The 16,755-nt window shown below is 38.5% G+C and overlaps 1 protein-coding gene across 19 annotated transcripts in view; it reads left to right on the top strand.

Annotated features, from left to right (window-relative positions):
- CDH18 (cadherin 18) overlaps positions 1-16,755 on the top strand; it is a 562,593-nt gene that overhangs the window by 305,565 nt on the left and 240,273 nt on the right. For 13 of the 19 annotated variants that reach the window (XM_068931463.1, XM_068931461.1, XM_068931473.1 and 10 more), the window contains one exon: positions 7,044-7,142. The exons of the other annotated variants lie outside the window; for them this stretch is intronic. The gene's annotated coding sequence lies outside the window, so the exon portion shown is untranslated. The remainder of the gene's footprint in view (positions 1-7,043; positions 7,143-16,755) is intronic. 19 annotated transcript variants of the gene reach the window in all.

The raw sequence follows: 16,755 nt of genomic DNA, 5'->3' as shown, positions 1-16,755 counted from the left end.
CCCATGAGATGGTGGGGAAGGACCGCGGTGGGCTGTAGGACTGGCTGCAGAGCCGTCCCCAGCTTGCTGCTGGGACCGTCGAGAGCTGGCCTGGCCGCCTTTGCGTGGCTGGGGGGCTGCAAGTTAATTGAACGCTCAAGCTGTAGAGTGGGTGATCCCGTTGGATGAATATGGGCCTCTCCAGTTCTCATGTCCAGCTCAATCAACTGCAGCACCCTGCTAATACTGACCATGTTTTATACTGCACATGAAAATGTAGGAGAGCTCTTGGCCTTTTAAGAAGGAATCAGTAGATGGGAGCACGTGAAGGGAGAAGCAAGCTCCTGACAGCATACAAAAGCTTACGGAGAAAGAATCAGTGTAAGATGACTCAGCCAAGAGGTTGCTGCTTTGTTTTTGGTTGTTTTTTTTTTTTTTTGGGGGGGGGGGGTTTCTGGGTTAATTTTCTGCCAGATTAGAGAGCTAAATCATCTTATACAAAGGTCTGGCAAATTCCAAAGCTAATGCCATGGAAGTGGGAAGGAGCAACAGAGTGCAAGTAGGGGAAAGAAAAATAGGGCACCTTTAATTAGATAACCTCTCTCTAGCCACGAGGCGCATGAATGGAGAGGATGCCCAGAGGGACGTTCCTCTAACATGCCTACGAAAACTAGCCCTCTACATGGCAAACCTGTTGGTAGGAGGGTTGTAGTTCTCTCTCAGGCAATTTGAGCAGGAAAAGCTTTGTCGAATTCGTAAGCCCTGCGTTGTGATTTGAAGGCTAGTGAACCTGAGCTGTTTCAGACTGTATAAAATCAGGTGAGAACTGGTTTCCAAAACCTATTAATGCTTAGACTGTGCTGTTGAAGTCAGTTTGGCCCGTGTTGGTGCATTACAGTAGTGTGTTTGGTCGAATATATTATGTCACGTGGATACATGTATATGTTCCCCCGTTCTGAACTGAGACTGGAGAGGCTCTCCTTTATGTTTAAAAAAATCTATATGAATATAACGTTCTTGGAATGCAATGACTTCTACTCCGCAGGACTGTTGTGTGATAATTATTGCTCGTTACATTATAATGAGCACTTGCTCTGTTCATTGTGGAGCTTATTATATTTTAATGAGTGTTGTGACTCCCCTGCAGAGCAAAACTGAAGAATGCCATGCAGATTGATTTGTAGACAGGGTCTTAAGCCTGACAGTCTGTCTCGTCAATCTTTGTTGATTGTTGGTGATCTTAACTGTGACACCAAAGGTTTTGATGATTATATTCCTGAAGTGTCCACGTACAGTATTAGCTCTAAGTGAAAACACTGAACCTTATTAAGTGTGCTCTTCTCTATCATCCCTTCATGTTGCTACTCAAACCGCTTCAGAAGAAGGTAGACTATTTGAAAAATAATGTTTATGAACATTAAAACTGAAAAATAAGAACTGATTTTTCTGTGTTGCAAAAGATGGCTATCCTTTAAGAACCCTTATTTTAACAACTGCAGCATCAGTAAATTCAAATTGATAGACAGCTCTTTAATCAAACTGTATTTTTACTTTCTGTAACCCTTCCACTACTGTGGCACTTTTATTTGAACATCTTTTACCACCCACATAGACTTGCAAGAAGGAGTTTACAGAATGTATGAGTGCACAGCAGTTATTTACTGGCTAAAACAAATAGTAGATAGGTAAGACTGACATGCTGCTAAGCTGACCATTGCAGTGCTTTCCAAAGCTTTGATGTGGGCGCCTGATGAGTCCCTGCATGCTGGATGCTCATTGCTCAGATGTGGCAGCGTAGCCTCCAGTGCTCCCCAGGATGGGCTGATCCTTGACCTTGCTGAGTTTGTGTCTTCCTGGTCTTTGCTTTTTTTCCTCAGGTTTTAACACTTTTTCCTGACCGAGTATTAACTACTGCCCACTCAACGTTTTCATTTCTGTCTTTGTTTTAGCTCTAATTACACTAGAGGTCCTGGTTCTTGCCCCATTTTAGTGTTTTGGAGCCTTTAATATATCTGGCATTAGAAAACTTTGTATTTGGAGCCAAGATGGACTTTGGTTAGTCGTGGAACATAGAACTTTAAATGGATGGTTTAAATCCAATGTTGCGCCATACCTGCTATAACTATGCTAACATACTTTCTTAGCAGAAAAAACTGGCTGATGGACTGTGTATGGCGACAGGTCTCTTAGCTGCTGTCTGCCAGGAAATTTTATATAGCTGATGTGCAATTCTGCTGAGCAGTTTTAGCAGTTGATTAAAGAAAAGAAAAACAGGAAGGAAGGAAGATGCAAAATAAAGAATTCAATAAAGCAGTACAAATGTGTCATTCAAGAAATGAATTGAAACTTTTTTGGGTAGGCTACAATAAAAAAGGGCAGGACTAAAACAGTTTTTTGTTCCTTTTATGGTACTGTACCAGGATATTGTAGTAAAGATGACCATTAGAGTCAGCTTTTTGTGCCTCCTTATCTTCTTTTAGCAATAATATGCATTTCTACAGGCTTGCCACACGAGAGAGTGATTTCAGTTTTGATTTTTTTTTTGTTTGTTTGAATGAGAAAAGCATGGAACTTAATTCAGAGCTTGAAGGGTATGTATTCTTATGATGACCTTCTGTGCATGTTTTATCAGTGAATATTACTGCAAGCTTTCCTTTTTTTTTTTTTTTTTTTTTTGATTCAAGAAGCTATTTATGCAGTGGGTATTGTATTCCCAAAGAGGATTACAGGCTTAGACCCAGCAATAATCAGTGCTTATTTTGGGGGTATTATAGGTAATATACTAGACCTTGAAAATTATATGTAACATATGCTTAGTTTTGGCTCCCCCTAGGCAAAATACAGTCACACATCAACTCAGATCCCAACCTTGAGATCTTTTGAGAGCCTCAGCTTAGACCAAACGTCTGTATTTTCTTTTGGCACTCCTGCCTAACAGCATGGCAGGAACTTTTGCGATAGAGAGGAGTCTGTTGGTGTTATCCTTTCCTTCGTTCTGACCAAGAGGCTTCCGCACAGGTACAGCCTGCTCTGCCTGTCCACTTCAGCCTGCTCTGAATAATTCCTGTATTCAGGAAGCATGGATCTTGGCAGTAGGATTGACGCCAGGGTTTACACAAGAAGTATTCTTCAGATGTATAAATCTCATTTTTGAATGTTGGGTATTACCTTCATCACGTCTGAAACAGCCATAACGGTAGTGCTGGAACTGTCTTTACAGATTTAGCAAACTGTTCTTCCATACAGTTGCTTGCCTCTGCCTTTACCTGATAAGGAGGTTTTTTCTTGCTATGAGGAATAAGTGAATCTTACATTTCAAGTCTATGCATAAGTTGAGGGAAAGAGCCCTAGTAATTAGACTAATTTTTCAACAACTGAAAGATGCTAGGTAGAAAACATTAATCTTTTTCATTGTATGGTCCGCTTGAAAATATTACTTGATCTGTCTTTTTTGCCTTTTCAGCTAACGTTAAAGTGACTGGACTGTTCAAACCTGTTTTATTTTCCCATGCACATACTTGCTTTGTGTCCATGTTTGTTCCTTAATGCATAAACACATCCTTTTGTTTCTATTAGCTTACACTGTGAGGTGTAAATAACTATAACAAATGCACCATTCCTATGTGAGACATCTCAAAAATATTGTTATTGTGTAGGTTCCCAAAGGCCTTGTGAGACTGGCATCTTAGCATTTATTCAGTCTGATCCTCTACAGTTTGCACTTTTTCAGTTCAAAAGAGCACGTAATTCTCTACTGCCTAAAGGCGTGAGAGATTCATTTTTCTCACAAGCAAAAGGAACAGGTATTTTCAACCACCTGCATTTTGTTTAAAGTTTGTCTTTGAAAGTCTAGCATGAGGAATTTGAGATTACCTTTCAGGCACATACCTATTTCTTCCCATTACTTATATTTTAAGGTTATACTTCTCCCGCGTCGCTGCTCAAGTGCAGTGGAGGATTATTGAACTCTTCTTTGTCAGGTAGCTCAGACAAAGTGCAGTACTACTCTTCCTTTTGAAAACCTTTTTATACAGAAAATGGCTTGTAGTAACTTTGATATTGCCTAATTGAAATCTCGGAGGTGAAAAAATAAATAAATGAATGAAGAGGTGAGCTGCATGCCTAAGGTTGTACGTAATCTTATTTTGCTTTCCGTCTGTCTTCTGTTCTTACTCCTTGTGGCCGCACAGTCCTCTAACTCTGTTGTGCCGTTCAATTACCTGCCTCCCACGCCTCAAACAGGGGTTCCTGAATCCCTATTTGTCTTCGTGCTCCTTCAAGGTCCTGTTCAAAACTAACTTCTAACTGTCCTCTCTTCATCAGTCTGTTTTTTTTAATAACTTACCTTTCTTGAACAGGTATTTTTCATCCTGTCTCCTGTACTTGTCTCATCTATTTAAGGTTTAAGTTTCTTAGAGCAGGACTACCTATCTTTAAACGTACAGCTCATTAAAAGTCCTGCACCTGGCTTACCATTATCCAGTGCAGCTTTAGCAAAAGTATAGGCACTAGCTCAAGTGAGGTGATTTTGCACTTCTTTTTGAGCTCGTGAGGCTGTATCAGGGCTACTGTCCAATTTGCAGCCCTTCAAGAGACCGGAAGGAGTTTGGTGGGAGGCACCTGAGGCACTGGAGGACCTGAGGTAGGAAGAGAGGCCGAGGGAGCCAGGGTGGGTTTACCTGGAGAAGAGAGAGGAGGCTACGCGGGGAAATACCTGCCGCCTGGCGCTACCGGCACGGGAGGTACAGAGAGAGCAGAGCCAGACTCGTCTCGGAGGTGCACAGCAAGAGGACAGGGGACAGTGGTCACTAGTGGCAATAAGAGAAATTCCCACTGCGTAACGGGAGGCGGTTTCACGATGAGCAGGGTTAAGCGCTGAAGCAGCTTGCCCAGAGAGGTACCTTCAAACCTTGAAGGTTTTCACAACTCAAGCGGACAAGGCCCTGAGCAACCCAGTCTGACTTTGAAGCTAACTCTTCTTTGAGGAGGAGTTTAGGCTAAATGATCTCCACACCTATAGTGAGTTTACTGGAGTTATGTAGTCGTATCACACATATCAAATGTAGTTATTCTAGATCTTTATCAATATGCTCATCTAATAGTCTGGACACGGGAAAGTATTGTGTTCACGAGGTATCCTTTTTTGTCATCTTTGACATCTTTTCCTTTGTAGGAAAAATAGTTTCAAGAAGTTAAAATATGAAATTTGGTTCATATTTAAAAAAAAAAAATTGTTCTGAAGCAGAAATGATGAGGTATAAAGAGAAGTAGGACAAGAATAATCCTGAATGAAATGTGAATAAATTGGGCAATAAAATTGTGAGGTGATTGGTGGGAAAAATAATCAAAATAGTTTTTGGCCCTTCAATTATTTGTAACATCAGAAAGCAGAAAGTACCTGCTGTGACAACGTAGTATGAGTTGCACTTGTTTCCAATGACGCTGTATATGAATGTCCTCTCCTAACTTCCGTAATCCGAGGTACCAAATTGGAGAGTTAGATACTGACTATTAGCTGTTAGCATAGAGGGAGAGCATGGTTGAAACTGTCCTCTTGAAGTTCCTAAAACAGGTTAAGAGACTCACTTTTGGAGGATACCTTTTTTTTTCCAGCACTGATTATGAAGTTAAGTGCTTTTTTGAAAGAAAGAAATAAAAGCCCAAGGCAATGAAATGATTCAGATAGACAACAGAGAGGTCTAGGAAATAATGTTGAGAAAAAAGCTTCTTTATGTGCTTCAAAAATTGCGTTGATTTATAAGATAATCCTCTTAATTAGGTAGGCAGAGTTTAGAGTCCTCCTCCTGATTTCTCTTGAGTTTAGAATTTCTTTTCCCTTCCAGCTGCATGCTGTTACTGTTGAGAACGTTAATTTACAGCCTAGTCTGGCAGCAAATGCTGCTCGGTGGTGTTTTTCCCAGTGGGTTAGGCTACCTTGCAGCAAGCACCAACCACCCTCAAGGACTGAGCCTGCTACTTCACTTCTCTATTTGTTTAAAGGTTTCCTAATTTCCAAGGCAGCTGCGTTTGATAATACCAAGCAAATGCTACGTGTATAGTGCATTGTGCAGCCTTTGTAGAAATCTCAAACAACCTTCTTATTATCTTCCCATAGCAGATGCTAAATACTGTGAGAAAAATAGGCTTCTTGCAGATAGATACTGAAAACAGTGTAGACATTGCCTTAACCGAGATACCATCTTTTTCATTATTTGGGATCCTTTTCAGGAAGGATAGTGCCATGTTCTATGTTTGTCTGCTTCAAGCTATGGGAGAGTGTGTTTTTAATAGAAAAGTATTTTAAAATGAGTTTTCTAAGTTGATTCTATCATTAAGTTTTAATGTTTTTAAATTTTCTGGATTGTGGGGTGTATTCTCACCCAAGGAAAGGCTCAGCATCAGCTTAGTGAGTTTATTTCCTTTTATGTTTTATATGGAATATTTTATTTCATCTTTTCCCAAGCACTAGTGAATGTGTTAGATGGCACCTGATGGAATCATAACCGAGTTCAATAGCCAGCTTGGCCCAGCCACTTCAAAATAAGCAGGTGTTTCCATTTCTTAGAAGTGGCCAGAGTACTGGATCATTTTGGCTGATGCATTATCTTGTAGAAGCCCATAATTTATTTCTACATTTTTGAATGGGAAAGAACAATTCCGATTTTTTTCTAGCCTAGAAATCAAATTAGAGTGTGTTCTATCCAGATAGAAATTATGAAAGTAAATACTTCAGTCTTACCTTTTCTTTCTTTTCTGTGCCATATGTTTGAATTTATTAGATTGCTGCCAGTGGAGAAAGAAAAGATGGCATATCTGTGATGTTTATTAGTGACTACCTGTCTTTTTTTTTTTTTTATTTGAAGGATTAAAGATGCAGAATTAGCATTGCAGTGACATTATTTTGCAAATGCCTTTGATACTCCCTTCTGAAATTTATGATCTTCCTGTAAAGAACCAGGTCTATAAACACCTCCTTATCCAGTTTACTTAAAAGGGACTGAATTAATTTTTATTTAAATTTATTTCCTGTACCATCGCAGTAAAATCCTATTTTTCATTTCTAGGTGTTGTGAAATGAGCAGAGATGAGTTTTATTTGAAGTAAGCTGAAAGGAGAAGGATAGTCATCCGGCTAGAACGTTGGTCTGGAGCTCAAGAAACAAGGTGAATTCAGGATTTCCTTACTCACTGCAGCAGAACGAGCTTTAACTCGCAGTGTAGAACACATTTACTTGAATGTAATGATCCGCCTTGGTTAGATAGGCATCCAAAGGGGCTAAACCACTGCCTGATTTTTACCACTGGGTCTATGGGGCTTGGCAACAGCTGTTGAGATGCACCCAGCTCATAAGCCCTGGAGCCAGCTGTGGTAGCTGTAAGATGGCCATGGGAGGGGAAGAATTAGCAGTCCCAAGGGGAACTTCTCCAGACTCTCTGCATATGGGACTGTAGTCACAGCACCCTTTCTGGGTTGCTTATTAAATTTTAAATGCTGCTAGGTTCAGTAAGAGCTTCAAATCCACTCTTTCCTTGCAGGAATATGACAACTCTGAGAATAGAGCTTCTCATGTATGTGTATAAGTTTGGTTAAATGTACCCACCTGTGTGAGAATTCTTCTGGCTTAGTATTGTTTAATTTTTTGGCTATTATGTTAATAGAAGATAGCATAGGAAAACACAGTGTCATTTTTTATTTATTTACGGCAGAGTTTTGTTTTAGAGCCACGGCCAGTCTCTAGTAGTGTTTACTATTGTGTCTGTGATATTCTTCCACTCATCTGTCTTGCAAAACTTCAAGGCAGCGAGCTGAAATGCTGTATTGGTTGCAGCTGAGCTTGGTCGAAAGATTACAGCTCCGAACCTACCTGAGCTGCTCTTCACCTCCTGCCAGAGGTTATTGCAGCCTCCTCTCTGACAGCAGCATGACATTTGTAGCTTCTCCTTAAGTTGGCTCTGTCAAATAATCTGCATTTTGAAAAATAGCTGAAGCTGACAGTGAACATTTTGGTTGCCACCAGGAGTGGCTGTGTGTGTAGTTAAGGTAGCAGCTCTGAGGAGGCAGCACATACAGGAAAAGAAGATGGCAACAAGCGGTTGGGGCAAGTTGTGGATGGTAACTTTTTCACTTAACTCACTGTCAGCAAAAACAGTATCTAGTAACAACTATGTAGGTTTAAAAGTAGGTGAAGAGATCAGTGGAGAACTAGCAAAGCATACCATAGATTTCACTTGAGAAATATTTTTTCTTCTTCCCTCAGCCCCGAATGCAAGTTGTCCCTACTCATAACAATATATGTTTATCTTGTGAGCAAGTGGGCAGTGACCTCTCAGTGTGGGATTAGTTTTTATTTTAATTGCTCAGTTTCAGCTTAGAGAATGGGAGAATGAACTCTGCTTAATGAACAGAACTCCCTGAAATTAACTTTGAAGATAATGAACCAGGAATTTTGCTGATTAATACCTGATGCAGCATCAGTGAAGTCAAGAATATTGCATACCCTGTAACTCAAGAATAGTTTGGGCGCATGAGTAGAAATCTTTCTTCTGGAAATTTTGGAATCACAGAATCACAGACTCGTTGAGGTTGGAAGGGACCTCTGGAGATCATCTAGTCCAACCTCCCTGCTCAAGCAGGGTCCTCTAGAGCATATTTCCCCGGATCACATCCAGACGGGTTTTGAATATCTCCAGGGAAGATACTACCTCTCTGGGCAACCTGGTCCAGTGCTCTGTCACCCTCACAGTGAAGAAGTTTTTCCTCAGGTTCAGATGGAACTGCCTGTGGTTCAGTTTCTGCCTGCTGCCTCCTGTCCTGTTGCTGGGCACCACGGAGAAGAGACTGGCCTCATCCTCTTGACCCCCCCCCTCCCCCTTCAGATACTTGTACACGTTGATGAGATCCCCTGTCAGTCTTCTCTTCTCCAGGCTCAACAGGCCCAGCTCTCTCAGCCTTTCTTCACATGAGAGATGCTCCAGTCCCCTCATCATCTTTGCAGCCCTCCGCTGGACTGTCTCCAGTAGTGCCATGTCTCTCTTGTACTGGGGAATTCTTTCAAGTATTTTCTAGTATCTGGAGGCCTGTGTCATTGCTGTCAAAAGTCATGATTAGATCTGCAGCTAGGACAGTTGATACGTCCGTTGTGCCCAAATACTATTTTATTCTCTCCCCAAAAAACTTGTAGCCACGTGTTACCTAGAAGCTGTGAGGTGCTGGTCATCGTTGTTTGCAGTACTGTTATAGCGGCAATATGGCTAGATATTCTTTAGCGTATTGCTTGGGAATGTAAGCTTACTCAGGAAGGGAAAAGAGTCTCATTTAAGGTGAATATGTATTTGTATGTGTCTGTATGGTTACCTGTGTTCATATGAAGACTTCCTTTCTGGTAAATACATACCAAAAGTACGCACATGGAAAGACACTCATGGTCACTGTATTTTTCATATCTCACTCGATTTTTTCTTTTTTTTTTTAATTGTAAGAGCCCTTTTTATTTATATTCATCATTTATCTAACAATTTTCTATAGATCTGTAGAGGCGTGCTAAGTTCTAATGTGTAGTTCTAAAATTTTAATATGTAGGGTTAGAGTCAACTCATGAAGCAATCTTAGGTGAGGGAGAACCAGTCTTGAAGCTAAATGTACCAGTCTAGTTATTACAGAGAAAAAGGCTATGGCCTGCATATTGGACTGCTTTGAGAAATTGTTTCACTTTCATTTATTTTTTCAGTCGATGCTGGAAACCGATTGATTGGAAGTGGTACAATCCTTGGAGAGTTCTTCCCTGGATTAAGCCAGTTTTGTACCTTAGGCACAACAGTTTAGCTTTGCTCTTAGTTTACAATTGTTCATAATACAAATATGTTGCAGTCATTGTAATCACAGAAAGTTTGATATGCACATCAAATTAAGTTTCCTAGCAGGCATATTTTAATTAAAAAAAAAAAAAAACTCTCAGAGCAGATACTGAGTATGCCTACCTCATGTTATGGCCTTACTGAAAATACCACAGGCAGGAAGATGTAGACTTTGATCGGTACTTTCACAGTCGCCTAACTTCCTATACTAAGTAATTCTGTTTCGGTGGTGGCACAACTCAGTAATGCCGGGCAGCTAAATAAGCCTACAGAGAAGCACGATGTAGGAAACCTGCCAGCAAGTAGGTGACAAAGGCTGGAACAGAATCGAAGATTCATTGTTTTAGCCTCTTTCTTTACAGTGTATGCAGTGTGCTTGACGTGATATGGGAAGGTTCAGTTGTTAAATCTATAAAATTATCCACAAGACATGACCAAGATAAAAGGCTCATGAATTGTAAGGTCGTATTTGCTTTTCAGATATATGATTCCTGGGCAGTAGGTGATTTACCAACTAAAATTTGTGAAAAATATTTTTTGGGAAAATCTTTGATTTTTTTTTTTTTCCAGAGAGATATTTTTAACATTACATCTTTAGAAGAAAGTTTTTTTTTTTTTTCCTCCTTTCTCCATTCTGTCATCCCAAGCCCCAAAGTGGCTGTTTACTACTGAAGTCTAACCTGGTCTAACAAAATAATATCTGAACAAATGAAACAATGCTGAAAGTAATGCCAAAGAGTGAAGAGTGTCAAGATGTCAAAAATATCTTCTGGATAGGTTAGAAGTTATTTTCAAAAGTGCAGGAGTGAGAGGGAAAGAAATGAGTTCTGTTGGACCTAACTCCAAAGTAGAGTTTGACTGTAAAAACTAGCAGTGCTCCCCAACAGCAGGATAAGATAAAGAAGATAAAATAAGGATCCGCTCTATAGAGGACTGTTTCATTACGGCAATTCGAAAATATTCTATACATAAACAGTAATCACATTTGGTCAAAAATGATTTTAAATATACTTTCTGTGAAAAGGCCAAAAAGGTTTGACTAACGTATTTTCTCACTTTCAGCTGACTGTAGAGAGTGTTCTCCAGTGTTAGCCTTGGAGTAAACAGGTTAAGCCTTTTTGGCTTCTACAAGTATATCATTTATAATAATTTTTTAGGCTACTGTATTTTTTAAATATATACATATAAACCAAAAAAACCCAAAAACTTGATATGTGGAAGACATTGACCTGGCTTGTGTTATGAGTAATTGGAGGTTACCACAAGCTGGGATCTCCAGCGTGCTCTCCAGTTTCCAAAGATGAAAGTCTTCACATAGACTGGGCTGAGGATTTGTATGAAAGCATGAGCGGAGGAAAAAACATCTTGCAGCGGTCATTAGGTATGCAGCAACGTGCTGGGCAGCATGCCTGAATGTTGGGAGGCCCTAGAGAGTTTTTTTACATTTCTTAGAAGCTCTGAATGTTCAAGCAAATGCCAAATTCTTCAGTCCTTCATTATTGGACATAATGAGAAAGAAGGAGGACTGTAACTCATTCTACTAGCACTGGAAGTAGGATTAAATTTCTACTTGGTGCATTTGGATGTTCTTGGGATGCCAGATTTTTCAAAGAAAAATGAGTATGTTGACTAAGGATGGCATTGTAGTAAATTAAAATCCCCCAATTCTTACACTGTGTGAGGAACAAAACAAAGAAGTGCCTTTATCTCAAAATTTGAACCTAGCTAATGATCTGGAAAATATCTACTGACAATTTGTATCATTAATTATAATATATATTACGATATACGAGTAGCAGTAGCCAGGCAAGAAAGGAAAGGAAAGAAGACTGAGCCGTCCTCAGTGTACACTGTCACCACAGCAAAGAAGCGGTCTAATACAGGCCCAGGAGGATTCCTTTGGTAGCACTTTAAACCGAGTAATTATCTCAGGAATTAGCTGAAATGCATATCTTTTGTTTTAATCTTAACTGCAATTTCAGTTTGTTTATACCCCATCTCATAGGGAATCAATCTTTGGCAGGGCTTGCTAGTGTTTTAGTTGGAATTAGAGTAGGCCTTAGGAAGCTATGCAACGCTTTCCCAGAGCAGAGGAAAGATCAAGGCAAAAGTAATTCCCTGGTAACTCGATGGAAAATGTAACTAAACTGAAGAAAAACTTGGTGGCTTTGGAGAAGTGAAAAGGAAATATATGTATATAAATGAATGATACGTGATCTGAGTTCCATATCGAATTATTGTAATGATAATTCTTTGATTAAAAATCTCCTCCGTTATTACACTGGTTAGTCAAAAGGTAATAGATGGGGACGAATATTGTAGCAAGAATCTACAACTGGGAGATTTAGCTCAGCTGTGTGATTATATTTTTAAAAGTCTTTAGGCAGTATTTTTAAGATACTAGCACCTAGCACTGACTGAATTTAGAGTTTTTGGAAGTTCTCATTTAGATACTAAGAAAGAGAGAATTTTCAAAGATATGTTGCTTGTAACAGTTTCCCTGTGTCAGGATGGTTGTATTTGCAAATATCGTGATAAGCTAGCAGCTTAGCTGTAATGAAGATCATTGCAACTTTTTTGATGCTCTATGGGAGATTACTGCAGAACTGCAGTTGTTCTGAATTTTCTTGCTAAATTACCAACCTTCGGTTATACATGCTTAGAATATGAAAATTCAAAGGGATTTCAAAACAAGAAATATTTCTGATCCTAATGGGAAATAGCTAACTGTTGAAGCGCATATGCAAAAATTACTAAGCACATAAGCAAAAAAAATAATTTACTGTCTTCCTCAAGAAATTTACTTATAAGATTGAAAAAGAATACTTTTTTGTGAGTTAATAACAAATAGGATGCATATAATTTCAGGAGGAAAGTTATTTTCTCACAGTCTCGTTAGATGCTGGAAATTGAATATGTTTATATAAATTGAAATAGGTGTTATCCATTACTTTTTACAATCTATTGGTTTCTTCTTTTGGGCCACTACATAGTGACAGTGACCTGCTTAACTAAATCAGAATTCTCATATTCTTAAAAATACTGATATGAGACTTTAAATGACTGAGGAAAAAAGAACTAAACATAAGGTCAGGTATATTTATTCTTGTGTCCTCCTACAAATTTTTGCCATAGTGATTGAGTTTCTTTTCATTATATCTTTATATCCTCAGTGAAAAGTGCAAAACGTAGAAAATTAAGTTTACTGTTTCTTATAAACAAGCAAAACAAAAAGATTGCTTCTATTCAGAATGAGTAAAATATTTTAAATAAGAAATTTCATCTAATATTGTTGCACGTAACATCTTGATTTGCAAGTTAGGGGCATGTTTTTATTTCATAGTTATGTTGAGAAAAATCTTAATTGCAAAGTACTGTTAAATCAACAAGCTTGTACATTGCTTGATTACGTATTACTTCAGTTTGCATGACTGACACTATTCAAAGTATCTTCTGATGTAAGAAAAAAGTAGATATAATGACTTTCTCTGACCGGTTGCTGCTGTGAAACATTGCCATTTTGAAGGGAGAGCTGCAGCCAGTTGAAATCTGAACTGGAAGTTGAACGTCAGTATACAGAAAACCTTCGTATGGCTTTATCCACCTTTATGCGGAAAAAAATGTAAAGCCAATCTACTGTAGATGAACTTATTTTTAAAAATCTCTTGTTTTACTTTGTACACTCAAAATCCATAACGGCATAAAATGGTATATTCTTTTCTAATCTCAGTAAAACTAATTTTGACATGCCCTGGCATAGCCTTTTTTCTTGCAAATAGCGGATACAAAAGTAAGAAAATATGTTAGTCAAGCCTTTTTGGCCTTTTTACAGAAAGTGTATTTAAAATCATTTTTGAGTAAATGTGATTACTATTTATGTATAGAATATTTTCGAATTGCCGTAATGAAACAGTCCTCTGCAGAGCGGATCCTTATTTGCTTGTGCTTTTATCTTCTAAGTATTTAAATGTTGCATTAGGATAGATCTTAGCTTATGCTTTAATAAGATTTACTTGAATGATGTTGGCTGTGGACATATTGGTTATTTTCATATTGTTTTTTTTCATCTACAAAAGGAAGGGCAACTGACGGGTATAAAGAAAGCTGTATTTTTCAGGAGAGCCTTTGTAGTAGGCAGCAGGCACCTCGCTTAGCGTCTCGACTCTTGGTTTCACGCTGCTCAGATGGCATTCAGTAGCATATGCCAACACTTCTGTCATTTTTCGCAGTGTTTGCTCATTGTATTGATTTACTCTGTCAGGTAAATGAGCCTAAATAGGGAAAGAAAAACAATCATCGTTTATATAATGAAGTCATTTGGATGTTTGATGTGTGTTACTGTAAATTACCATGGTTTACGATGTTTCCTACCTCTCTGCTTGACTTTGAGTCATAAATATAGATCATCTGGATTACAGCAATCTGGTTCATACTGTACAGCCAGAGAGAGACATTTCAAATTACACCTTTTCCTCTTTTTTGAGGAGTGGGAAGCATTTTAGATTATGAGATGAGTTACTAGTTGAAGTTGGAAAAAAGATATCTAGCTAAAGTCGTTGTGTTGCCTTTTAACCAGTTACGATTCCTATTATGTGTTAGCTAAATCATTGGTGGTTTGTGTTAGCTAAATCATTGGTGGTTTGCTAGTGCATTTCTAGCTGTCCTGTAGAGCACATACTGGAATCGCAGTTGACTACACCTTCTCAGAAGTGCAATTCCGTGTTTATATATTCAGAACATGTACTTTTTACAAGGTTACAAAGACTATATTTCTGTTTTCTATTTCATGCGTGCTTGAGCTACTAGACGTTTTACATTTTTGTTCATCTTATAGTAAAAAGAAGTATGTAGTATGTATTTTAGCTTCTGAGGCTCATTATTATCATGCCTAGAAATCTACTTGAAATCTTTTCTTTTCTAATACATAGTTTTTACCTCGTTGCTTAATCATCTTGGAGGTCATCAGCAAGGTCTCCTACTGATTATGGTGGCGGACTCGTAAACTGCATAGCTTTTCACAGCCCCATTGATCACCAGTGCTGAAGAGCAGTGTTTTCCATGTGTACGTGATACATTTTCCATATATGTGAAGCACAGCTTTTTCAGGCAAACAGCATATGGAAAGGTGTTGACATTCCATGTCATCCTTCATCTGTTCTTACCATAAAATGATGTCTGAGATACAGCGCTTCTGTATACATATAAGGACAGAAAATAAGCACATATCTGGCACTACACTGATGCTTCAGCAAGTGTCAATCTGTGCAAGTATGCTCATAAGCAATAACCTAAGCAGGTTGTCTGTTTTACTTGATTTTTTTTTTTTTTCCCCAAGAGGGAAACCTGGTCAGCTTTGAAGTGACCTCATAATAAAATGTAACAGCATAAGGCTTTTATTACTTACTTAAAAATATTAGTCGTGGAAATGATGTGGATTTTTCTTGTCCTTCCCATCTAGTAAAACTGTAATAACTCTCTCTCTATATATATTCCTGATCAGAAATATCTTGAGTGTATGGATTTATCCAGTTTGACACCATAAAATTTGTACGGAGTCTTAAATCAGCTCCTGAAACTCTTGGCTGTTTTTACTTGGTATAGTAATAAGCGGTAGCGTTAGGTTATGTCAACAACTGCATGGAATTTCGTAGGTGGAAATGTTGATGGGTGGAGACATACTTATATCACAAAAAATGTTTGTTTAATTGTGAAAAATCTCAGTCGAATCCAGGCACAATTCTAACTATCCTCACTGCTGACCCACTTTATTTGACGTGCTGTCTTCTTCTATTATATCACTCACCCTTCCTGCCCAAAAAACAAATTAGACTTTGTATTCAGAGGCTGAAAATGCAGTGTAGGTGTTGCTGTAGAGAATTAGGAATACAGCTGCAAGTGTGAGTCTGTTGACATCTAGAAGAACTTGGTTTAACATATGGGGAGATTTTGTAAGCCAAATTCTCGAACGTGCAGTTTCCTTGAGGCTCTAGGTTTTGGTTCTCCTCAATAATTTTTTCCTTCTGAGTAGTCGGGCTGATCAGAGTGTTTAATTCTTTCCTGTGAGGCTGGGAAAGTCTTTCTCAGTCTCGGTGCAAGTGCTCCGTAACGTCTGACTGGCTCCTTAGAGTAAAAGCACGAGCTAATTACAGAGAGCTCACTGTGAGGAGCTGTTGTTAATGTTTTCTTTATCCATAATAGTTGAATGTTACAGAGAAGTACCCGTCTAAAAGCTTATATGTGAAGCTTGTCATTCTTTTGCCAAATGCTAGCAAAGCTCAGCAGAGTGTCACCTGGATTCAGATAACACTGGAGAAACTTTAAAGATTTTCTTTTCTCTTCGACCGTATTGCATTTTCTTAAACATCTCTCTTCATTACTTGAAACCATGTAGAGGTGTAGTAGGGAAGGAAGAAATCTCGAATACAGTATAAAAGCATAAAAATTGCATTCACACACACTATTGTACCTGTATCCTCACAGGGAGATGGGAAACTGATCAAAAAATGAATGTTTTAAGAAGTATTTTGCTTTAAGGCCATTGTAATTATTATTTTTCATATATTATTTGCATTATGGTACCACCTAGAGGCCATGGATAGGATGATACATGGTGTATTGCAGTGATAGAATTAAAAAAAGTGTGTGTTGGATTTGCTGTGACTCATTCATTATAGTTTAATGTGAACAGAATTTACTAGTTGAACATAATTACATGTATGCTGTTGTGTGTGTACCTTCCTGGAAATATCTTGATTTATGTATTGGAGAAGACTGATATAAAAATTCGATCATTAAAGAATATGAAAGTACTGAACAACAGGGTTGTTCAAGCTATTTCACTTTTTTGGATATTGGATGAATTGGTTATAACTATTAAAGCTCAAGAGTACTATCAAGTGACCCTGATGCATCTGTGGTGTTT

The sequence above is a fragment of the Struthio camelus genome, chromosome 2, assembly GCF_040807025.1.
Source record: "Struthio camelus isolate bStrCam1 chromosome 2, bStrCam1.hap1, whole genome shotgun sequence".
NCBI classification, from domain to species: Eukaryota; Metazoa; Chordata; class Aves; order Struthioniformes; family Struthionidae; genus Struthio; species Struthio camelus.
The sequence above is the reverse complement of the archived record's forward strand: the minus strand, read 5'-3'. Positions and strand labels throughout refer to the sequence as shown.